The sequence below is a fragment of the Musca autumnalis genome, unplaced genomic scaffold, assembly GCF_047663935.1.
Source record: "Musca autumnalis isolate F117 unplaced genomic scaffold, ASM4766393v1 scaffold_4, whole genome shotgun sequence".
Lineage (NCBI taxonomy): Eukaryota > Metazoa > Arthropoda > Insecta > Diptera > Muscidae > Musca > Musca autumnalis.
Window position 1 is genome coordinate 85,427,088 of NW_027411977.1, and position 26,874 is coordinate 85,453,961.

At 36.7% G+C, this 26,874-nt stretch overlaps 1 protein-coding gene across 18 annotated transcripts in view; it reads right to left on the bottom strand.

The window, feature by feature from the left end:
- Positions 1-26,874, bottom strand: part of Spn (protein phosphatase 1 regulatory subunit spinophilin) — a 347,126-nt gene that overhangs the window by 201,534 nt on the left and 118,718 nt on the right. For 4 of the 18 annotated variants that reach the window (XM_073982809.1, XM_073982821.1, XM_073982816.1 and 1 more), the window contains exon 1: positions 10,357-10,711. The exons of the other annotated variants lie outside the window; for them this stretch is intronic. The gene's annotated coding sequence lies outside the window, so the exon portion shown is untranslated. Of the gene's footprint in view, positions 1-10,356; positions 10,712-26,874 lie in introns of those variants that run through there. 18 annotated transcript variants of the gene reach the window in all.

Consider the following 26,874-nt stretch of genomic DNA (forward strand, 5'->3'; position numbering starts at 1 on the left):
TTTCGGTGCTGAAGTTGTTGAACGCTCCTTCGATGTCGATGCAAACTGCGTCAACTTAATCTCGAAGGTTCTCTCTATATGGTGTACTACCTCATGTAATGCGGTTTCCACTGATCTACCTGTTGACATAGGTAATGTTATATTCACCCGAATATCTCGGAGAGTACTAGAGACTACCAAATTACCAGAATAATTAATAAAGTCGTACAACTGTTTCGGAAAAAATATTTGTTAACGAGGTCCTCCTTCGCTAGCAAGCTTATAGGTTGGCCCGGAAAAACGTACATCAAATTGAAATGAAAATAAATTTATTTATTAGTCCATATTTACATTAGGCAATTTTCCTTGCGGCAATTGTCAGTTTATCGGTGAGAGAAGGTGTTGAGAGGCAAAGGGTTACCATATGTCCACCTCTCTCACCTTCAAACTGACAATTGCCGCAAGGAAAATCGCCTAATGTAAATATGGACTTATTTTCAAAAAATTTTGTTACACTTTAACCGGACTATATACGTTTGAAACTATAGGCAAAATGGAGTAAAAAGGCAATTTAGATTTTTCGTTTTCTCATCGTTTTGACCTTTTAGAGGACATTCAAATTTCAAAGGTCAACATTTTTCACCACACTTATTGTCCAATCGATGAAAACAGTTTACCAGTTCTTTGTAGTGGCTAAACAAGTAATCCTACAAAAAATTTTTGAAAATCGGGTCCGATTTTAATATTACCTATATAAAGGGCCCATGGAAAGCTTGAGGCCACAGTGGCACGTGTTAAAATATGGCGGTTGAGCTCAAACTTTGGTAATCTTAATTTTTAACAAAACTAAACAAACAAAAAATTTTTGAAAATCGGGTCCGATTTTAATATTACCTATATAAAGGGCCCATGGAAAGCTTGAGGCCACAGTGGCACGTGTTAAAATATGGCGGTTGAGCTCAAACTTTGGTAATCTTAATTTTTAACAAAACTAAACATTTTAGGAGGTTGCCGCATAAAAAAACCGACATCGATTTTTTCCCTTTGAGTTAAAACCAGTCTATTGGATATGGATAAAGTTAAAGAACAAAAACTTATTGGTATCTGCTCATGTATTTACAGAAATGTAGTATGTGCATGCAACACCTAGGCATACCCGCTGACGATATGTAGATGAGTGGTTAGTGCTGATTTCTGCCGCATATATAGGAAATCGTTTAAGAGAACACACTCATCATACGCCATGTCTGTCGTCCAAGCATATCTGACGTGCCAATTACTATCGCTGCGTTATCGTGAAAATGAATGGAACCAAGAATAGAAAAAAAAACATGGAATTGATTTCAACAGCAACAAAACAACAGAATTCAACACTCAGTTCCAAACACTAGAAAGTGTTTGTATTTCATTCTACTATTTTGTTTTGTTATTTTGTTTGTTCAAAACAAAATCGAAATTGACAACAAAAAATAACAACATTCTAAGGTGGTGGATAGTGAAAAAAGACAAGGCGAACATGGAAATAACAATAATAAAGAAGGTTAAAAAATATATTTTGAGGTATTGATAAAAACGAAAAACCCTGATTTGATTCATCGTCATGTTGCATCTGAGAAGATAAACGGCTCATAACAAAGTGTTATAACCAAAGTGTCATACTTTCATAATAAAAACAAGTAAAAAAGTATCAGTCGGCTTTGCCGACAGAGATACACCCTCAGCCTGTGTATATTGAAACAATTTTTTCCCAAAAAATATTTGTATGCATTTAGGGGGTTTTGAAATTGTTGGGCGTTTGAACCGACAACAATGTTGATTAGGATTAAAGATCAAAAGTTTTGCGGAGGAGATACTAAAAGGAATGGATCGATATTGACCATTATGGAAGTGGATCTCCAGACTCTACATATGGTGCCTATGGGGTTTTTACACCCATCGGGCTGTTTTCTCAAGAAGTATGGATTTGCCCCTGAAAAAAAAACTTTTACCATCGTAATTGAGGCAGTTAATGCAAGTAGCTTCAACAAAAATCAAAGTGATTCGAGAGCAGGTCTTAAGGTGAACTTATCCGAAATTTTGTGTGGGAGGTACCGGATGGAGTAGACAAATATATTCCATATTTCAACCTGATTTTTATCTGGTAGATATATTAGGATGTGTAAAGTATGGACCCATTCGGCCACTTCCCTTCAAGAGTTACCATACAAACGATTTTTCCGAACATTTTTGAACTTTTGTGGGGGAGGCACCTGAAGTAGTGGACCGATATGGTTTACCATCGAACTTAAACTATGTTTGGACAAAATATTAATAAGGCCAAATGTTGGACCGAATCGGCAGATCCGTTCTAGAGTTATATTGCGCTCCAACCACCTCACACGGTGTCTTTTGCAATTTTCATGCTATTTTCTCAGGAAGTATGGACTTGCCCCTAATGAAACACTTACCTTCGTATGGGGGGGCAGTGAACACAAGTTGCTAAAACAAAAATCAAAGCGATTCGAGAGATGGCCCTAAACTCAACTTTTCCGAAATTATGTGTGGAAGGTACCCGAAGGAGTGGACCGGTTGAGTCCATATTGAAACCTTATTTAAGTCTGGTACACGTTTCACGATGGGCAAAGTATGTACCAAATCGGTTACTCCCTTCAAGAGTTATCGTGCGCAAAAATTTTCCGAACATTTTCGAACTTTGGTGGGGGAGTTACCGGAAGGAGTGGACCGATATAACTCATATTCGAACTTAAATTAAGTTTGGACAAAATATTACGAAAGGCAAATTTTGAACCGAATCGGTTGATCCGTTCGAGAGTTATCGTGCGCTACAGCCAGCCAGACAGGCAGACAGACGGACGGACATTGCTTAATCGACTCCAAATTGTCTGAAACACATTTCGTCCAAACATACTTGGGGTCTAAAACCATTATTTCGATGAGGCACATTTTAACTTGGATACCAAAGACCTCCACCAAGGAATTCATGGTATGATCAGGAGTGTCGTGCTGCCACCGAAGAGAAAAATGCGGCATATACGGTTACTTTACAATCCGTAGCAACGCGTAGCGTACGAGAGAAATACAGGGAGAAAAGGTGAGAGGAGAAACGTCTTTTCCGCAGGAAAAACAGAGAGATGGAAAAGCGGGAGTGTGAAAAAATCGAGATGTACAGGAGCCAGAATGAAGTCCGAAAATTCTACCAAAGAGTCAAGCATCAAACTGATGGCTTTGGTACAGGTACATCCTCCTGTAGAGACCAGCAAGGTAATTTGGTAACTGATACAGATAGTGTACTCAGGATATGGAAAGAACATTTTTCAAATCTGTTGGTATCCAATAGCAGCAAAGACGACGAAGATACCACAGTCCCAATCCCAGAAGATGGTATTGAATGTATACCGCCCAGCCAAGATGAGGTGAAGACAGCAATAAATCGGCTGAAGAATAATAAGGCAGCAGGGGCCGATGGCTTACCAGCCGAGTTGTTCAAAACCGGAGGCGACACGCTGATAAGGTGTATTCATCAGCTAGTTAGCACCCTCTGGCAGGAAGAACGAGTACCCGACGATTGGAACCTGAGTATCCTGTGCCCCGTCCACAAGAAGGGAGATAAGACTGTATGCTCTAACTATAGGGGCATAAGTCTACTGCCTATTGCCTACAAGATCGTGTCAGGGATATTGTGCGAACGACTATAGCCTATGGTCAACGAGACCATACCAATGCGGCTTTAGACCTGGCAAGTCCACCATTGACCAGATATTTACCCTGCGGTAAATCCTGGAGAAGACCCAAGAGATGCAGATCGACACCTACCACCTTTTTGTCGATTATAAAGCAGCCTTCGACAGCCCGCTGGGTTCAAAGGTCTTCCAAGCCATGTCTGAATTTGATATCCCTGCAAAGCTCATCCGGCTTTGCAAAATGACTTTAACTGACACGAGGTCCTCAGTTAAAATAGGAAAGAACCTCTCCGAGGAGTTTGGTACCAAAAGAGGTTTCAGACAAGGAGACAGCCTTTCGTGTGACCTCTTCAACATCCTGCTTGAAAAGGTTATACGACAGGCAAACGTCAAAAGAAGTGGCACAATCTACACCAATAGGCACATGTTACTTGCTTATGCTGATGATATAGACATCATGGGCCGATCAGTAAAAGAAGTAACTGATACCTTTATAAAGGTCGAAGGAGAATCTGGTAAAGTGGGTCTGGCGGTAAACGGTGAGAAGACCAAGTTGATGGTGTCGACGCGCAATGCGTCCATTGAGCTCGAACCGACTGTGGAAGTTGGTTCCTATAATATTGAGGTAGTAAAAGACTTCGTCTACCTCGGCACCTCCGTAAACACAACAAACGACATCAGTTGTGAAATAAAAAGAAGAATTGTATTGGCCAACAGATGCTACTTTGGTTTAAGTAAGCAGTTTAAAAACAAAGCCACATCTCGTCAAACAAAAATAACGCTCTACAAAACACTGATACAACCCGTGCTGATGTATGGCTCCGAAGCCTGGGTACTTGCGCAAGCAGACATGGCAGTGCTTGGTGTGTTTGAGAAAAAAATTCTTCGAAAGATCTACGGACCAATCTGCGTTGACGGTGAATATCGACGTCGCATGAACCACGAGCTGTATCTGCTATACAACGACATCAATGTAGGTTAGCAGCGATTGCGTTGGCTAGGCCATATCATAAGAATGAGCGATGATGAACCCGCTAAAAAGGCGTATAAATACGGACCGCTTGGCGATGCACGTAGAATTGGCAGGCCAAAGAATAGATGGCGCAAACAAGTGGATGATGAGATGAAAAGGCGCGGTATTCCAGAGTGCGAAGCAACAAATAGAGAGGAATGGAGATCTCTTCTTAGTACGGCCTATAGAACAAATTTTCTGTAATGGGCCAGCTAAGTAAGTAAGTACATTTTAACCGTATGAAAGTGTATATAGGCAGAGGGTATAAAAAAACGACGAAGAAAATTTTGAGTGTGAGAAAATTACTCCGGTAAGAGCACACAACGATCTATTGGACAGCTATCGGCTGCGGCGCGCGTCTTTTTATTTACCCTCTCAAAATGAAATTTCGGCGAAAAATTCAAATTGAAAATATTTTGATTTTTAACCAATAATAAAGAAGCCAGTAGAGTCTACTGAGTAGACAGTCTTTTAAAAAAGTAGTGGCGGCTGCTCCCCGTCGCACAATGATACAGGAAATACAAATGGAGTGTTTACTTTTTCTTAGACAAATAGATACATCGCAAGATAATGACTCGAAATTAAAAAAAAAAACAAGTAAAAAGTCGTTAAGTTCGGCCGGGCCGAACTTTTTATACCCTCCACCATAAAATAGTCTTAATTAAAATGGAATAATTAGGGTCCTTTCACCATTTTAGGTGGAACAACTTTTCGACAATGGATAGACGCCTACTGCCTCCCACTATTGCATAAATTACACTGTGAACACAAATGTTGGGGCAGAAATAATTCCTTTTGGAGATGAAAGCCCTTGGTGTGTGTATATTAAAAATCCCGAAGGACAGATGCGCCGTGAGTCGAACTTCCGCGTTAGGGCGTGATGAAGTTTTTGCAAGAGACCCTGTAAGCCATCATGAATTAGCATTATATATTTGTTTGTTGATTTTGTAGAGCACTTAAGCAACAGTGAACAAAGATATAAGGCTAATTCCTGATGGCCTACAGGGTCTCTAACAAAAATTTCATCACGACATAACGCGGAAGTTCGACTCACGGCGGATCTGTCTTTCGGGGTTCATAATATACTCACCAAGGCCTTTCTTCCCCAAGAGGAATTTTCCGTGCCCCAGACTTTCACCTCCATTTTGTTGCACAGTGTTATCTAATCTAATCTAAAAAAAATGTGTTCAGCTAGGTGAAAGGTACAACCTACGGGGCTATATCAAAGAGTCAACGTATCTTTAAATTTTTTGGCGAAAAAGTTTTATAGCTGCAGGGAACTTCAAGAGTCAAATTGAGGGTAGTTTCATCAAAACAATGTAGACCCTCAAAAATGGACCTATGTTGACGAATTTTAGTGAAGAAATTTTGTGACCACTGAAAATTCCCGAAAATCGGGTGGTACAGTTATATACCAAAACATGGACCTATGTTGACGATGTTTCGTTGGAGATGTTTTATGACCACTGAGAACTTCAAATGTCAAATTACAGCTATTTCGGTTAAAAGCTGTAGCTAAAATTCTCAAAATACCGAAAAACGGGAGGTACCGTTATATGAGGGCTATACCAAAACATGAACCTATGTTGACGATGTTTCATGACCACTGAGAACCTCAAATGTCAAATTGCAGATAGTTCGGTTACAAATTGTGGCTAAAATTCTCAAAATACCGAAAATCGGGAGGTACCGCTATATGGGGCTATACCAAAACATGAACCTATGTTGACGATGTTTGGTGGAGATATTTCATGACCACTGAGAACCTCAAATGGCAAATTACAGCTAGTTCGGTTAAAAATTGTAGCTAAAATTCTCAAAATACCGAAAATCGGGAGGTACCGATATATGGAGGCTATACCAAAACATGGACCAATGTTGACGATGTTTCGTGGAGATATTTCATGACCACTGAGAACCTCAAATGTCAAATTGCAGATAGTTTGGTTAAAATTTGTGGCTAAAATTCTCAAAATACGGAAAATCGGAAGGTACCGTTATATGGGGTCTATACCAAAACATGGACCTATGCCCATATCCTTTGGGATATAAGTTTGTTGATCACTAGGAACCCTAAGTGCCAAGTTATAGCTAATTCGGTCTGCAAATGTGGCGAAGAACGTCAAAATACCACAAATCCGGAGGTACCGTTACATGGGGGCTATACCAAAGAGTGGACCGATATATCCCATCTTCGAACTTGACCTGCCTATGGAAAAAAGACCCTCGCGTGCAAAATTTCAGCACTCTATCTCAATTATTGCGGACGCTAGAGTGATTACAACAGACGGACAGACGGACGGACAGACGGACGGACAGACGGACATGGCTAGATCGTCTTAGAATTTTATCCTGATCAAGAATATATATACTTTATAAGGTCGCAAATGATTAGTTCGATGTGTTACAAACGGAATGACAAACTTAATATACCCTCCATACTATGGTGGAGGGTATAAAAATACAGCTACAAACCATACTGATATTTGCTTATACTAAACACGTGCAATGGTATAACTGTTTGTATCAACAAAACAGATATATCATATACATAACAGATATAATATGATATAAATGTGGGAATGAGTGTAACAGTTATGATATTGTTTGGGTTGTGTATACTCACAATAACATAACTGATAGAAACAGTTCTGTGTTGTATATGAACGAGTTAGAACTTTATTTGTTTTTTCGTTCTCAAGTATCTGTTGTACAACAGATATTTTTCAAATACTACAGATACCAACAGATACTATAGGTGTAACAGGCTTGTGTGAATTACTTCTAAGGAACATTTCAAAAAACAAAATTTTCCACAATTTTTTTAGGGGATACATATATTAAAGACATGAACAGTTACAACTGAACGCATCAATTTGAATGTTTTTCTGGTTTCAGCGAGTAGAATGTACGAGGGCTACTTCCGCCCTAATAATGAAAATACGGATATTTATAAAATATAAAAGTTGTTATATTCCAAAGAATTCTCCAGCTTGATTTATACACTTTTTCACGCGCTCAAACCAATTGTTGAAGCGTTTTTTGTGGTTATTTTTTAACTAGATTTAAAATGCAAATACATTTCTCACCATAACATATATGTCAATGGTATATTTGTTTTGTTAGCAGTTGCATATTTGGTGGAAAAGTTTTTAATCACTGAGAATCGTTAATGCCAAATTACGGCCAAGTATTTTGAAAATATTGATAAAACGTGAAAAATGTCAAACATGGTGGTACTGTTATACGGGATGTGGACCTATATAAACTAGTTTTTGTAGAAGCGTTTTTAGACTTTGAAAACACAAAATAAACGATTTGGCAGTCCAATAGGACTACCACCATCATCATTTTTATAGTGACGCTTCGATTTATATGTGCCTATATAAAAACGTTGACATAATTATAATACCTTCAAAAGGCCTTAAAACGGCTCGTCAATTTGGTCCAAGTTGAATGGACCTACAATACATTTACCAAAGTATTATCCACCTACATACTTCGGACACTAAAGTGATTTGCACAGAAGGACAGGTATGACTATGTCTGTGAAAAAGAACGCTGATCAAGAATATATATGTACATATTATATGATCTTAAATTATTATTACGAGGGGTTACAAACAGAGTGACAAACTTTATATACCCTCCATTACATCATGCAGAATTTGTTATTGGTCCATGATTCTGAAGAAATTCGAAATTCACATTTTTGATTTGTAGTAGTCGGCCCAATAGAACCAGGTCTAACCAGATTTTGTATCCTGACTTTCGAGTCAAATATGTTATATCTGTTTTATATGTGCATATCATTATTACGAGACTTTTAGGAAAGCGATATCTTATCAAGAATTTTACGATCTTTGTCTTTTGTTTTAGTCACTTTTGGTAAGGATCACCGTTTTTGAGATAAAAACAAAAAATAAAAATATGACCTATGATCATGAATAATTTTTTTTCCACGCATAAGACCAACAGATAATTTTAAGACGTTATTTTAATGACAAATGTACATCTCCATCAAAATTCAGCTCTGTGGGAATTTTTCTTTTTCAATTCCTATTTTGTTTGGGCTACATACAATAAGTACTTATTGTATCACACCAATATCCATTTATATCAGTTTGTACAAACCAGATATAAACAAATATGTTCCTTTCGTTCTGTCTATACCAACTCATATCATACCTGTTTGAAAAAGTATCAGTATCAACTTGTAACTGAAACTACATTCTACATATCCATACTCACTCAATGTTGAAAAATGTCGGAACTGATATATTCAGTTGTATCCATGCAGGTGTTTAGCTTATACCCAGCCAGCATTTTTAATCAAAATTTTAAATGTAAATTTTAATCAAATTCGAGTCTTTTTTGATCCGACTGCACGATTAAAAAGCTGGAATATGAGCTCATTTTCTGATCATAAATGACTCCTTTGTCGGGAGGAAAACTTAACCTCAGGCGACTCTTCTAAACAAATCACAAATGAGTCTTCCTCTGCATTAGTTTCGAGTCATTTTTGCCCATTTTCTGATGGTATATAAAGTCTTTTTCGAGTCGTATTTTAATCATTTATTGGTGATTTGTTGATTAATTTGGGACTATTTTTCGAGTCATGTTTATTATCGTTTATGAGTCTTTAGGGAGTCATTAATGAGTCTTTTTATTAGACGAAAACATTAAAAGAATTTTCCTTTTATTCTTCTTTTTTTTTGTTCTTTCCTTTGTTGTGTTGTGTTTTCTGCTTTGCTATGACTTTTAGTTATCCCCTTTACCTGAACATGTGTTGTTTTTGTCTATACTCTTAATATTATACGTTACATTTATATCAAATTTTTGTAGAAAGTGTATATGAGAATTATTTTCAACAAAACAAAAATAAAACAAACAATCAGTATTTAATCACTTATCTGTTCAAAATATGATCAGAAGATACATAATTATAATCACTTTTCAAACACCTGAATGACCATTTTTCAATCTTCTGATGATCAAAATGTGACAATAAATAACAAAAAAATAGTCACATTTTAAACGCCTAAATGATTTATTTGTGATTACTACACATTTGTTGTTGTATTTTAATTTGAACTCTTTTCAATCGTTACAGGGAGTCACTTTCGAGTCCCTTTCTGATCATACAAGCGACTTAATCATTTTTTGATCACCAAAAGGACTCTAAAATGACCCTTCAATGTGATTTTTGAAAAAACAATCTTCCAAATGCTGGCTGGGTAACCTTACACGGTGCTCTTGAACCAAATTTAAATGGAAGGTGCTTACACCTGGGAAGTTTTTGCGGATTCTGAAACTACAATTTTTCTCATCTGTCCGCAGAAATTTCCCAGGTGTAAGCACCTTCCATTTAAATTTGTTTCAAGAGCACCGTGCTTAGCCTTATGGCTAACTACACCCAGTTTGTTTCGACGAAATCTCCGTTAAACCTCGGAAAGACAAAAACTCACGGGGAATTTTCCTTCGGAATTATCCCCTAAAGGGAATCCATTTAACCATGTTCGTCCATCCGTCCGTCTTGCTGGCTGGTTGCTGGGTGAGGTACAGACAAAAGATATTTTATCTTATAGGATGTTTATTGACATAGTTTTCTTTTTTTATACTTATATTTCTGTCAGCAAAAAAACGATTTGCACTTTTCTGATTTTGTTAGACAAATCTACATACCTAAATTTCACAAATTGTACTTCATGTTGACCACTATGAATTTAAATAATACTGCCAACATATTATTTTTATAATTACAAAAAAATTTTAAACAATTTATATATGTATGTATATTTTTTAACTGATTTCAGCTTATTATTTTTAATTGTGTTTTCATACTAAATTTATTATTTGCGTTTCGCAAGTGGGAATTTATTTTTTCCAAGAATTTTTCACAAATAAACACGACTGCACTTAAACAACAAATTGCACTTTAAATAGACATATATTTTTTTAATAATTTTTCTCACAAATTTACGAAATTCAATATCGTCGCACTCGCGCCTACTGCGTTGAACTAAATCTCCAGTTCACTACGAAAGTGAGTAATGAATGAATGACAACAACTACACTAAACAACAAAGAATTATTTTTTTTTCTGTTAATTTGTATACCCTAGGCCCTATGGCTAAAAAGACATGTTCTATGCTTTGATAAGGTCAGAAGTGTGTCTCATCGAAATTATGGTTTAGGCACCACATGTATTAAGACTAAATCAGTTTTAGACAATTTGGAACGGATTAGCCCATTCAGATGATTGATAGATTTTTTGTTTAACGCATATAGTTCCACATCCATTACTTCGAGAAGTTCAAGCTTATGGAGAAAAAAGAATAAGTCGTCGGCTTTGTCGACAATTAAATTCCCTTATACTACGACTGTGCAAAAACCAATAACATGGTATGTGGACCTAATGACCCGTAAACTGAATCCTAAATTTATAAAGACCACGTAAGAAAGTATCAGACAGCTGTGCTGACGGAGATATACCCTCAGACTCTAACCAAAAAGAAACAAACGCTATTATTATGCCGTATATAAAATATATTGTTTTTATACCCTCAGCCTTTAGCCTAACGATGCGACCAAAAATGTGCCTGATCAGAATAACGGTTTTAGACCCCAAGTTTGTTAGAACCAAATTCGTTTCAGACGATTTTGATTCGATCTGGCTGGGGCGCACGATAACTCTAGAACCTATCAACCGATTCCAACCAAATTTTGCACTTCGTAATATTTTGTCCAAACATAGCTTAAGTTCCGTCGGGTACCTCCCCAAAGAAATTCAAATTTGTTCGCAAAAATCATGCGCTCGAAAACACTCGAAGGGATTAACCGATTTGGTTCATACTTTACACTTCGTAATATTTCTACCACAAGCAGAGAAAAAATATATTTTGCTTTTGTTGGAACAACAGTATCTATTTTTGTTCCAACAATTTATTTGTTTTGTTCAAGCATTATAATTGCAAATCCAAAAATACCATATTTTGCTCCAAACATAAAAAACAAAAACAACATGCGACATTCCGCAATATTGTAAAAATCACTAAAAATACCGATGGTAGGAACTATCATAATCTGGATTTTTTGCAAAAACTATTGTCAGCCCAGTAAACATAAAAAACAAAAACAACATGCGACATTCCGCAATATTGTAAAAATCACAAAAAATACCGATGGTAGGAACTATCATAATCTGGATTTGTTGCAAAAACTATTGTCAGCCCAGTAAACCTGTCACTGAAATTTTTGATTTGATTATATATAATTCTCACATGCACTTTCTACATAACTTTGGTATAAATGTCACGTATAATATTTCGAGTATTGATGAACGCAATACATAGTCAACTTTTGCTGCTTTAACTGACAACAAAGTTAAACATAACCACACATAGATAAGGAATAAAAAAACATAAAAATTTGAAAAGAAAACACAGATTACCTGCCTGGTCAGGTTTCCTCCCAACAACACTTCCAGAAACTTGTTGTTGGTGGGGTAACATACACAATAAAACAAAGAGAAAATCATCCTGTCATACAAACGAATCTCACCAAAATTATTTGTTCCCTACGACATCGAATAACGAGAGAAGATAATAAAATTGCCGAAGAAAAAATTATATTGCCCAGTTGACAGAAACTATTATTGGATATAACAAAAACAATTGTTGTAATTGACAACAAGTAACAACGGCTTTAAGTTCGGCCGCGTCGAACTTGTTATACCCTTCACCACGAGTGTTATTTAAATAAAATGGAATAATTAGTTTCCTTTCATTTATAAAGAAGACTTAAAACTAAATATCAGCAATTTCGGTAAAACAATGTCGTTAACCTTCAAAATACCGAAATTCGGGAGGTACTGTTCTATTTGGGCAATATCAAAATCTCGATCTATACCGACAAATTTCTGGCGTAAAGTATTTAGACTCAAATTTCCGATATTTCAGTAAGATAATGTGGTTAAAACCTAAAAAATACCGTAAATCGAGAGCTATGCTTCTTTGGGGAATATTGGAAGACGTGGACGAATACTGCTAATTCTTTTCTGAAAAATGTTATAACCCCATGAACGACTAAATAACAATTTTCAGTAATTTCGGTGGGATATTGACGTCACATCTTTCACAATTACGGAAGGTACCTTTCTATGGGGATTTTTACTTCCAACGTAGACTAAATACCAAAACTCAGCACTTTCGGTGTGTTTGTGTGGCCACAACCTTCAAAATACCGAAAATCGGAATGTACCGTTCTATGGGCGCTATATGAAGGCGTGGACCTACACCGACAAATTTCATATGGAATGTTTTATGAGGACTACATACCAAATTTCAGTCATTTCGGAGGAATATTGAGGCCACAATCTTCAAAATACCGGAAATCGGGAGGTACCCTACTTTGGGGCCTGTATGAAGACGTGGACCGATACGAACAAAATTCTGGGGGGAAATTTTATATCCCCAACAAAGGCTAAGTTCCAAATTTCAACCATTTCGGTGTAATAATGAAGCTAAAGCCTTTAAAATACCCAAAATCGGGTGGTACCGTTCTATGGGGGCTGTATTAAGGCGTGGACCTGTACCAACAAATTTCCGGGGGAATGTTTTTTTACCCCCGACGAAGAATAAATACAAAATTTCAGCCACTTCGGATGAATATTAAGGCTACAAGCTTTAAAATACCGAAAATCGGGAGGTATCGTTCTATGGGGGCTATATGAAGGCGTGGACCTGTACCGACAAATTTCGGGGGGAAAGTTTTGTACCCACAACGAAGACTAAATACTAAATTTCAGCCATTTCGAAAGAATATTGAAGCCACAACCTTCAAAATACCGAAAATCGGGAGGTACCGTTCTATGGGGGCTATATGAAGGCGTGGACCTGTACCGACAAATTTCAGGGTGAAAGTTTCGTACCCACAACGAAGACTAAGTACCAAATTTTAGCCATTTCGAAGGAATATTGAGACCACAACCTTCAAAATACCGAAAATCGGGAGATTGGGAGGTACCGTTCTATGGGGGCTATATGAAGGCGTAGACCCATACCAATAAAATTCTGGGGGAAAGATTTATACCCCCAACGAAGATTAAGTACCAAATTTCAGCCATTTCGGTGTGATAATGAAGCCAAAACCTTCAAAATAGCGAAAATCGGGTGATACCGTTCAATGGGTGCTATATCAAAACGTGGACCGATATAGCCCATTTGCAATACCAAACATCCTAGGAGTAATAGAAACTTAAATACTAAATTCCAAAGCTCTATCTTAAAAATTGCGAGCTGTATCTTGATTTCAACAGACGGAGGGACGGATAGACGGACATGGTTACATCGACTTAGAATTTTACCCTGATCAAGAATATATATACTTTAGAGGGTCTCCGATGAATATTTCGATCTGTTACAAACGGAATGACAAATTTAATTATACCCTCCATATTATGGTGGAGGGTATAAAAACGTTTGTTGCAGTCACAATACTACATACGTAATCTAACAATATCTTTACAATACATATTTTGCTCTTGGAATATGTTGGATCAATCTTTTTTTTTGTCTGTGTGCAGTCATACATAATTTGAATATGGACTATATTGGTTCACTCCTTTGGGTACTTCTACCACACAAAATTTCGGAAAAGTGCAGTTTAAAACAGTGTTCACCAACAACTACAAATGCAACCGCTCCGTTTGTGTTGGACACACACACGAGATTATCTATCCCTCTCTAGATAAACATCGTGTGCGTTAATTTATTGCTAAAACAAAGAAGATAATCGATGGTGAGAGTAACGTTGAAACCCACCACAATTTAGATTGTGTGTGTTCACACAGACACGGCTCGCGAGCCCAGTGGTGATTAACACTGGTTTAAAACCTCGTCTCGAATCGTTTTTGTTTTAACGCCTTGTATTCGCTGTCCCCATTACGACGGTACAAGATTTTTCACGGGCACGTCTATACTTTCTGGAAAATGGCCCGAAAACTGTAAAAACCCGCTAAGGAACCATGTGTAGTGGAAGCAGCGCACGATAAGTTTCCAACGGAAAAATCAATTTCGATCCAAAATTTGGTAGTCTGTGTGCTGGTGGTCTTCAAGTACCATCAGACGGGTGCACATGTCATGAGTCCACATCTATGGTTTTTTGAGGAAGTTCATTCTATGGGACCAAAAAAACCCTATTTTATACCCTCACATTCCATGTATTGGCCTTTGGTATAATAATTTGAAAGACTAAATTCCATTATATTTCAAAGAAAATACCAATCATATAAGTTGTTGTCCAGTGTAAATTCTAAATCTTATCTCCCATTTAAAAAATACACACATATTTGACTTATATTTTCAACATACCTGTTGGTGGTACTGATACCAGCTAAGAAGGAACAAAAAAAGTGGATAATAACAACGACAATGTCAACGAATACGACAACGATTTTGACTATCTTTAAAATGCCGCAATTAGTCACAATCAAAGCATGTTATCTATAATGGGTATGGGTGTGTGAGTGTGTTTACTTTATCTTACATAAGTTATCTCTGTGTCACTTATCTTGACCGTAAAGAAGTAGAAAAAATAACTCGAATCAGTGATCGAGTTTACTGCCCACCCCCACTCGCAATATAACGTGGTCTATAACAGCAATAACGTATGCAAATGTTTACCTATTATAGGTGTTGTTGTTGTTTTTTTTTTGCGTTTCATGCATTTGGCGATTAGATAAGTTGATTTTTTATCTCATTGCCTTAATTTCTAATTTTATAAAATCAAAAATAAAAGTTCTGTTAGATAATTTTAGCGCAGTTATTTCCGCTAATTTTAATCAATCAATCATAAAATATTTTCATTTTCTTAGAAAATTATCTGTCGGTATATTGAGTTGGTTTTTCAGGTAAAATTGGAACAATGCAGAAAAGACACTTTTATTATAACAGAAAAAATTGTACACTAAAACTGGGGGCCATAATACCAAAAACAAATGGTATATGTGGGCCGGTAGTAGGTCTCTAAAATTTTATACGGATTCGTCTTTTGTTTGCAGACAGATCAAGTCCTAAGATGGGCTATAATCTTTGGACTTGACCTGCCATCAAACAAAAGACGAATCCGTATAAAATTTTAGAGACCTACCTTAAATTGTTTGGATGTCGGTTGAACATTTCTTTATAACTTTATACGGTCGCAAATATTATTTCAATGCATTAGAAACAGAAAACAGAACTTTATAACATAATAGAAAAAGAAGGTACGCTTACCTTTGCGACAACTCTCTCACAACCCATCCAGTTAAATTATTCAACAACATAAAATGTAAACCTATTCCGATGTAAGGGGGTGGATTTATATTTTTGTCCCTAAAAACTGTCAATCTAAATCAATGACTATTTCCAAAATGCCAGAAAGCATTTTAATTAAACTTTTCACATCAATGAAAATCCAAATATAAAACATATTTTTTATTACCAACTACCCACAAATCAACCATTCCAAAAACCTACGCAATGATGCATGCTATCACGTCCTGCATCCAATGATTGCTAGTTCAGGTGTACTATACAAATACAAGTTCAGCATTGCAGGATATTTTTAAATTTGGCCATTTGTTGTAGGACGACTTATGAAGGTTATCGTTGTGCAAGTGAATATGATTTGTTGTCACATTCGAATTCATTGGAAAAATACCAAATGGAACGACGAAGCAAGTCAAAACCAACCACACTCAATGGTAATTGCATAATGCAAGGTATGAAAATAGAAGCTGTAGATTGTTTGTCGACATCAATGATAGAATTTGTGTTCATATTGTCCTTCAGTGGCATTTAGACGTTTGGTCATGTGAATGATGCCACGGCAAACATATTGATATTAGACACCATTGTCGTAGGATGACGACTTAAAAGACCTTTAAATCTCCCATAGGAAGACATTTTGTTCTTTTATTGGAAGACCTCTAGGCCTTCTATAGGAAGACATCTAGGCCTTCTATAGGAAGACATCTAGGTCTTCTATAGAAAGACATCTAGGTCTTCTATAGGAAGACATCTAAGTCTTCTATAGGAAGACCTCTAGGTCTTCTATAGGAAGACCTCTAGGTCTTTTATGGGAAGACCTCTAGGAAGACATTTTGTTATTTTATTGGAAGACCTCTAGGCCTTCTATTGGAAGACCTCAAGGTATTCTATAGGAAGACATCTAGGCCTTCTATAGGAGGACATCTAGGTCTTCTTTAGGAAGACCTCTAGGTCTTCTATCGGAAGTCCTCTAGGTCTTTCATAGAAAGACCTATAGGCTTTCTATAGGAAGACATCTAGGTCTTCTATAGGAAGACATCTAGGTCGTCTATAGGAAGACATCTAGGTCTTCTATAGGAAGACCGCTAGGTCTTCTATAGGAAGACCTCTAGGTCTTCTATAGGAAAACCTCTAGGCCTTCTATAGGAAGACCTCTAGGCCTTCTATAGGAAGACCTCTAGGTCTTCTATAGGAAGACCTCTAGGTCTTCTATAGGAGGACATCTAGGACTTTAATAGGAAGACCTCTAGGTCTTCTATAGGAAGACCTCTAGGCCTTCTATAGGAAGACCTCTAGGCCTTCTATAGGAAGACCTCTAGGTCTTCTATAGGAAGACCTCTAGGTCTTCTATAGGAGGACATCTAGGTCTTTTATAGGAAGACCTATAGGTCTTCTATAGGGGTTCTATAGGATGACCTCTAGGTCTTCTATAGGAAAACCTATAGGTCTTCCATAGGAAGACCTCTAGGCTTTCTATAGGAAGACCTCTAGGTCTTCTATAGGAGGACATCTAGGTCTTTTATAGGAAGACCTCTAGGTCTTCTATAGGAAAACCTCTAGGTCTTCTATAGGAAGACCTCTAGGTCTTCCTATAGGATGACCTCTAGGTCTTCTATAGGATGACCTCTAGGTCTTCTATAGGATGACCTCTAGGTCTTCTATAGGATGACCTCTAGGTCTTCTATAAGATGACCTCTAGGTCTTCTATAGGCAGACCTCTAGGAACACATTTTGTTCTTTTATTGGAAGGCCTCTAGGCCTTCTATAGGAAGACCGCTAGGTCTTCTATATGAATACCGCTGTCTTCTATAGCAAGACCTCTAGGTCTTCTATAGGAAGACATCTAGGCCTTCTAAAGGAGGACATCTAGGTCCTCTATAGGAAGACCTCTAGGCCTTCTATAGGAAGACCTCTAGTCCTTCTATAGGAAGACCTCTAGTCCTTCTATAGGAAGACCTCTAGGTCTTCTATAGGAAGACCTCAAGGTCTTCTATAGGAAGACTTCTAGGTCTTCTATAGGAAGACCTCTAGGTCTTCTATAGGAAGACCTCTAGGTCTTCTATAGGAAGACCTCTAGGTCTTCCATAGGAAGACCTCTAGGTCTTCTATAGGAAGACCTCTAGGTCTTCTATAGGAAGACCTCTAGGTCTTCTATAGGAAGACCTCTAGGTCTTCTATAGGAAGACCTCTAGGTCTTCTATAGGAAGACCTCTAGTTCTTCTATAGGAAGACCTCTAGGTCTTCCATAGGAAGACCTCTAGGTCTTCTATAGGAAGACCTCTAGGAACACATTTTGTTCTTTTATTGGAAGAGCCTCTAGGCCTTCTATAGGAAGACCGCTATGTCTTCTATAGGAAGACCTCTAGGTCTTCTATAGGAAGACCTCTAGGTCTTCTATAGGAAGACATCTAGGTCTTCTATAGGAAGACATCTAGGCTTTCTATAGGAAGACCTCTAGGTCTTCTATAGGAAGACCTCTAGGTCTTCTATAGGAAGACCTCTAGGTCTTCTATAGGCAGACGTCTAGGAACACATTTTCTTCTTTTATTGGAAGGCCTCTAGGCCTTCTTTAGGAAGACCGCTAGGCCTTCTATAGGAAGACCGCTATGTCTTCTATAGGAAGACCTCTAGGTCTTCTATAGGAAGACCTCTAGGTCTTCTATAGGAAGACCTCTAGGTCTTCTATAGGCAGACCTCTAGGAACACATTTTGTTCTTTTATTGGTAGGCCTCTAGGCCTTCTATAGGAAGACCGCTAGGTCTTCTATAGGAAGACCGCTATGTCTTCTATAGGAAGACCGCTATGTCTTCTATAGGAAGACCTCTAGGTCTTCTATAGGAAGACATCTAGGCCTTCTAAAGGAGGACATCTAGGCCTTCTAAAGGAGGACATCTAGGTCATCTATAGGAAGACCTCTAGGCCTTCTATAGGAAGACCTCTAGTCCTTCTATAGGAAGACCTCTAGGTCTTCTATAGGAAGACCTCTAGGTCTTCTATAGGAAGACCTCTAGTTCTTCTATAGGAAGACCTCTAGGAAGACATTTTGTTCTTTTATTGGAAGACCTCTAGGCCTTCTATAGGAAGACCTCAAGGGCTTCTATAGGAAGTCCTCTAGGTCTTCTATAGGATAACCCTAGGCCTTCTATAGGAAGACATCTAGGTCTTCTATAGGAAGACCTCTAGGTCTTCTATAGGAAGACCTCTAGGTCTTCCATAGGAAGACCTCTAGGTCTTCTATAGGAAGACCTCTAGGTCTTCTATAGGAAGACCTCTAGGTCTTCTATAGGAAGACCTCTAGGAAGACCTCTAGGTCTTCTATAGGAAGACCTCTAGGTCTTCTATATGAAGACCTCTAGGTAATCTACAGGAAGATCTCTAGGTCTTCTACAGGAAGACCTCTAGGTCTTCTACAGGAAGACCTCTAGGTCTTCTACAGAAAGACCTCTAGGTCTTCTATAGGAAGACCTCTAGGTCTTCTATAGGAAGACCTCTAGGTCTTCTATAGGAAGACCTCTAGGTCTTCTATAGGAAGACCTCTAGGAAGACCTCTAGGTCTTCTATAGGAAGACCTCTAGGTCTTCTATATGAAGACCTCTAGGTAATCTACAGGAAGATCTCTAGGTCTTCTACAGGAAGACCTCTAGGTCTTCTACAGGAAGACCTCTAGGTCTTCTACAGAAAGACCTCTAGGTCTTCTATAGGAAGACCTCTAGGTCTTCTATAGGAAGACCTCTAGGTCTTCTATAGGAAGACCTCTAGGAAGACCTCTAGGTCTTCTATAGGAAGACCTCTAGGTCTTCTATAGGAAGACCTCTAGGTCTTCTATAGGAAGACCTCTAGGTCTTCTATAGGAAGACCTCTAGGAAGACCTCTAGGTCTTCTATAGGAAGACCTCTAGGTCTTCTATATGAAGACCTCTAGGTCATCTACAGGAAGATCTCTAGGTCTTCTACAGGAAGACCTCTACGTCTTCTATAGGAAGACCTCTAGGACTTCTATAGGAAGACATCTACGTCTTCTATATGAAGACATTTTGTTCTTCCTTAGAAAGACAATTTTGTCTTCTATAGGAGACTATTTTGACTTCTATTGAAAGATCTTTAGTTCTTTTATAGGAAAACCTATAGGTAATCTGTAGGAAGACCTATTGGGCTTCTATAAAAAGCCCATTTGGTTTCCTATAGGATGACATATTGGTCTTATATAGGAACACGTTTTAATTTACCAAATGAAGACCCTTAGGTCTTCCTTAGAAAGAACTTTATGTCTCCTATAGGAAGACCTTTGGTCTTCTATATGAAGATCATGGAAACACTTTTGGTCTTCTATAGAAAGATCTAGTAAACCGTTTTGTTCTTCTATAGGAAGACATTTTGTTCTTTTAAAGGAAGTCGCTTTGTGGTCTTCTATAGGAAGACCTTTTGGCCTTCTATAGGAAGATCTTGGGGTCCTCAATAAAATGATATTGTAGTCTTCTGTAGTAAGACCTATTGGTCTTCTATAGGAAGACCTTTTTGGTCTTCTATGGGAAAACTTTTTGTTCTTCTCTATGAAGACCTTATGTTCTTCTACTTGAAGACCTTCTGATCCTCTATCTATCTAATCGTCTACTACTGGAAGACCTTTTGGTCTTCTATAGGAAGAAGACCAAATCGTCTTCCATAGGAAAACCTTTTGGAGTACCTTATAGGAAGATTTTGAAGTTTTCTATAGGAAGATCTTTTGCTCATCTATAGGGCCTTCTATGAACACCAATGGCGTCTCTATAGGAAGACCTTCGGGTCCTCTATACGAAGAAGACCAAATTGTCTTCTATAAGAAGACATTCTCGTCTTCTATAGGAAGACCTTGTCGTCTTCTATAGGAAGACCTTGTCATCTTCTATAGGAAGACCTTGTCATCTATAGGAAGACCTTGTCGTATTCTATAGGAAGACCTTGTCATCTATAGGAAGACCTTTTCGTCTTCTATAGAAACACCATTGGGAAGACCTTCGGGTCTTCTATAGGCAGACCTTTTTGTCTTCTATAGGAAGAACTTTTGATTTTCTATAGGAAAACCTTTTAGTCTTCTATAGGAAGACCTTTTGGTTTTCTTAGAAAGACCATTTGATCTTGTACAGAAATCATCTTACTATAGAGACCAAAAGGTGTATTAAGGCCTGCATTCTACATAAGACCATAATGCCTACATTCTATAGAAGTCCATTTTGCCGGCATAGGCCCATAAGGCCTACATTCTATAGAAGTCCATTTTGCCTTCAATGGAAAACCAAAAGCTTTTGCTACAGAAGATTTCAATTGGAAGCCTATTTGGTTTTCCATAAGAATACCTATGGAAAAAGGACCTTTTGCTTTTCTATATGAAAACCTTTTGTTCATCTATTGGATGAAGATTTTCTATAACTTAAACTTTTGTCCACATTGAATGCAGCAACCACTAAAGAACCTCACACATTATTTCCATTCGTAAAAGAAAATGAGAAAGACTACAATTAAATTGCTTTATGGAATGTTATTTGATTTTGTTTTTTTAATTGCATCCATAATAGCAAGGACATGCAATCATAATTTTTAATTGCCCCCAATAGATACTGCTCAGAGGATAGGCAACATTAAGGAGGATATAAACAAAGTATAGACATTTGGCTTTTTGCTATGAAAACATTTAAGGCAACCATTGCGCCTGTTAGTTGGAATTTGTATACCAGCCAAGTATTCCAATGCCAAGGATTGACTCAAAAGAAAGCTGTTTCAAGGGCATATAAATCAAAAAATCAATAGATATGACAAATCTTCTAAGGGGTATGGTCTTCTTTGAATTATGGAAACATTAGAAGGCCGTATAATTTTTTAGTCTTTATTTCATTGTAATGTGAAATACGAGTTTGAAAATCATGCCAATGCACAGTGTCCGATTTTCCAAAAAACCTGGTCAAAAATCGAAAAAAAAAATTATCAATTTACACTAAAAAGGGTCAGATATTGTTTATAGAATCCCAGTGCGTGTAGTTATTAAAAAATATATACATTTCTTGTTTAATAAGTGGGTATAAAAGCAGGTCGAAGTGACCCTATATGGAATTTTTTTCTTTTCAATATTTAAGTTGTTTATAAATCGTTGATAATATGCAAAATAAACAACGGTTATTAAATATTTTCTTTTTGTAATTGTAATGAAAGGTATGTGAAACGTATTTAAGATGTTCAGTGTCGCCAATGAATTGTGTGTTCTTTGATAATTGATGTCCGTACTTGTTAATTTTTTTCAAGATCAATTTTCACAATAAATTATGAAAATAGTTGTGAGTAAGATCGAGTTGGGCCGTGTAATTTATCATTTCATAAAAAAGGAAGGGATTTTTCCCAATTTCCATCGAAATATCCTGCACATATTTGCACTTTTTGATTTTATGTGATATTTTGTCTTGCAGGTATGTACAGATTTTCTTTCATTCAGAATGTCAGAATATAGTATAGGGTCACTTTCTGGCGTTTGGGTATAATTTGGAGTTTTGGTATATTCTAAGACCTATAGTAAAATTTTATGGCGAATAAATTTGTATAATATTTTGGTCTGATCCGATCACATTTTATAGGAGATTTTAAAGATTTGTGGAAAAAGGGACCAAAAGGACCCCTTTTATGACTCGCACGAGGGTTAATTTTTTTAAGAAAAATATTCCTCGCATTCTTGTCAAGTCAAGGATTCCAAGTGATCTTAACTCAAATATTTCCAAAACTGTAGAAATGGTGGAAGCTCGCCACCATATTTTAGTTTCTTGGTTTTTTTTGGCAAAATCGATACCGATATTTTCTTGGTATGTAATGCAAATAGAGATTTCTTTTCTTTGGTAACTTATAGTGAAATTTAGCAGAGAAGATTTTTGTCTTTGACGGCATTCTTCTAAAATGATGCTTTGTATGACAATATTGCAAAAACTCACATGAAGTACGCCCTTAACCCTAAAATGTGTTTATAATTTTGCATATTTCTGGAGTTTAGGTAAGGTATAGAGTTTTGGTGTATTCCAGGACCCATAGTAAAAATTGATGGCGAACAAATTTGTAGAATATTTTGATCCGATAAGATCACATTTTATAGGAGGAGGGACCAAAAGGACCCCTTAAATGACCGCCTGAGGGTTAAATAATATCAAAAATGTAATCAGCGGCCGGAAAAACATAAGAACCAAAGGTTTGGTCAAAATCTATTCATTTTTAGAGTTTTGGCCAGGTTTTTCGGAAAATCGGACACTGTGCAATGCCACAGTTTTAGGAATCTCCTATAGGAATATCATCTTAATATTCAGGTACAGAAGAAGAGTTAACACATAATCCCATGGCCCACAACAATCGAATCTGTTTACTTTATTGTTGTTGCTGTTTTTTTTTTTTTTTTTTTTTTTTAATTTAAAATATTGATTGTAGCGCCTTTGCTCAATATTTTATGACCACATTAATAGTGACTGTGAGAAAATCAAATTGTAAAACACTTTTATCAAACCCATTATTGCCATAATTAAGAATAATAATTGGTAACAGAAAATTGTCTTCTAGTCTCATTTAAGACCATTGAAATAATTTTCTTGTCTGATTTAAATTGTTTATGTTCGTCGGAGTCAAGCGTTGATTGGCCGTTATTTTTTTAACAACGACTACTAACAAAGTTATGAGCTGTGCTGCGTCGTCTATCAATGAATGAATGAATGAGCCGGCAGTTGTTTGTGGTCTCGACCACCGACCATGAAATATTGCGCATTGCTGGAGACAATGTTAGGTGTTGCTATTTTATGACAAACTGTGCAGATTTATGTCAGAACAAACAATGCCAACAATCAATTTGTAATAAAATTATTTTACCATAATAAGAAACTGGTTAATAAAAACATTCTTGGCAACATTATTCACCCAAGAGCAGCGTTGCCGATAGTTTTTGGTCGGAAATCGTAAAAAAAATCGTCAAATCGTCAACAAAATTTTTAAAATCGTCAAAAATCGTCAACATGGCCCAGAACTGATTTTGGTTACCGTTTAAAACTAGTTGTTCGTTGATGGTTTGTCAATTAGGCTGACAACCTAAGATATACAAACTACAGCAATAAATCTAACCCAATTTCACTTAAATGCCGCTATAAAAACAGCATTAAGATTATAGTTTTCCCTATGGTAAAATCAGGTTTGCAGTAATGCAGCAAGTTAATGCTGGGTACACATTGCCAGTTTTGCATGACAGCTTAGCTTAAATATCGCTTGACAGTGTGTCCGTCTATTTTGGTTATTGAAAATCTATAAAAAACTGCCATTTATAACTGACTGACCCCTTAAAGAGGGCAATAGTAGGAAGTTTAAAAAGCTGGTATCCTAAATTTTCTTCATAACGATATATATATATATATACAGTTGAACCTCGATTATCCGTGAATCGAATATCCGGGAACCTCCATTATCCCATATAAAAAAGAAATGTTGCTGTTTTCCCATTTCCTCTATTTTTCGTTATAAACTTCATTATCCGAGAGTAAAAGCACACCTTCCAATTAATTTGATTAAGCAAACAAAAGGTAAACCATAGAAAACTGGTAATTCTCCCATATTACACAATTTGTGTATTAATGGTATGACAAAAGCCATGGGACAAAGTCAATTCAGATGAATCTTATGATGATGATATCATGTATCCTTCTAAGATTTGGTGGATTACATTAACAAATATTATAAAAATTGCAGACTTTATTATTATTGTACAATACTATGCAATGTTTACTTAAAAATGTCAAAAACTGCATAAAAACGCTGCCTCCATTATCCGGGAATATAGATTATCCGTAATGGCTCCGGTCCCGACCATCACGGATAATCAAGGTCCGACTGTAATTCCTATATTATCTCGAAAAAAATTTCAAGAAGAATATCAGCCTTATATCAGGCCTGTACGATAACTTTCCCAGCAATAATCAGCAAGTTCCAACAACTTTTCTCAGTGAATTTTACTCAAGCAAGCAAATTGCAGAAAGTTATCGAACAACATTTTGCAAAAACTTGCAAGAAAACCAGCTGTTTCCGAAAAAGTATGAAAATTGTTTTTGTTTTTTTTATATTTTAAACCAAACGGAACAAAAACATAATTTTTAAAATTGCATTTGACTTATTTAAAGCTGCAATCCTATCCACAACGCTTTAAAATCTAAAAAAATGTGAAATTTTCTTGATCAAAAATGTTAACATTTCAAGTTGTTTACATTTAACAGCTGATTGAAAGTCAGCTGGCCGAACTTACAAATTTTTACGGGACAAATTTTCCCAGCAAAAATTTACAAGTTCTCAGTCACAAAACTCTCCAAACTCGATCCTTTTTGCTGGACAACTTTGTTATCGAACAGCATTCAGTAAAAGTTTGTACGAATTTGTACAATTTTGTGAGTTATAGTACAGACCTATAATTCGAAGGTGATGCAGAAACTGTGTTCCATAATATGGGCGTAAATATGGCCAAACTGTCTGGAAATTCTATAAAGCATTAACAAAGCCCATAACATCGAGTTTGCGACAATGTTTTCCTTAATAAAGTCTTCCGTGAAATTTTGGTAATTTCTTTTATTTCATGCAATTTTGGCTTACGTTAAAAATCGTCATTTTGGACCATAAAATCGTCAAATCGTCATTTTTTCAATTTTGGGCCAAAAAATCGTCAAAATGACGATAAATCGTCAAATTCGGCAACACTGCCCAAGAGCCATGAGTTGGTGTGCCAAAAGAACACAAGATCTTTTTTTTTTGTTTTTGCCTTATTAAGGCGAAGGTCATTTTTAGAGTGATATTTAAATTAATTCTCTTTCGAGTTAAGCTATTTTGACCTAAGAGGTACATTGAAAAATTAGGAACCCACGAAGCCCCACACATTTAACCACTATGCTACGTTTCACGGGTGGTTAGACCGATTATCAGGCATATTGAATGGTGTTTTAGTGGGTGGACGAAGGCTAAGCTTGGGAACTAGCATTTGTATCACAAATCATTCGAAATTTGTATATTCGAATTATTTATTTTATTTTAATGTTAATGATTTAATTCCAAACCTTTCCTATAGTCCGACTTGGCTGGTAACCCTATTTTTCAATGCTTTATTACAAATACTAAGGCAGCTTTTTTCCACCTTTATTTTATTTGTCCTTCTGTATCAGAAGATTTTGATCATCAATATTTGTGATCGGAATCTTTGACAAGTTGATGGTGGCTTAGAACGCTAAGATCTTTTGACCTTCAATAAGAAAGTTTTTGGTCTTCTGTAAGATGCTTTTTTGACATTCTATAAAATACCTTTTGGTTTTTTTAAAGCAAGACATACAAGGGTTGCACGATAACACTTTGGCCTAACAATGAAAACGCGAATATTTACCATCAAAAAAAGTTTTATTGTTATTTCAGGGGGTACAGACTAAGAAACTCATTTTTCATGATTTTTTTTTTTTTCAAAGAAACTACCAATATTTTTATATGAATGAGCACATCTTACTACGTTCGACATTTTTATACCCTACACGACCCTGTGGTATGGGTATTATGTGTTAGTGCATTTGTATGTAACATGTCTAAGGAAACGAGATAGACCCATATTTCCTTCTAGGGATATGCATAGAATCACTTTCTGAGTCGATTTATGCATGTCCGTCCGTCCGTTCGCAACGTACAGGTCGCATTTATTGTTCGATTTGGCTGAAAATTGAGGAAGATCATTTTTTTAGCCTAATGAAGAACGTTATTGCTTTTGGTGAAAATCGGTTCAGATTTGGATATAGCTCCCATATATATTTTCGGCCGATTTGAGGTATTTGATGCACCAAACACGCTGTATCTGTCTAATTTTGATGAAATTTGGAATGTGTGATGGA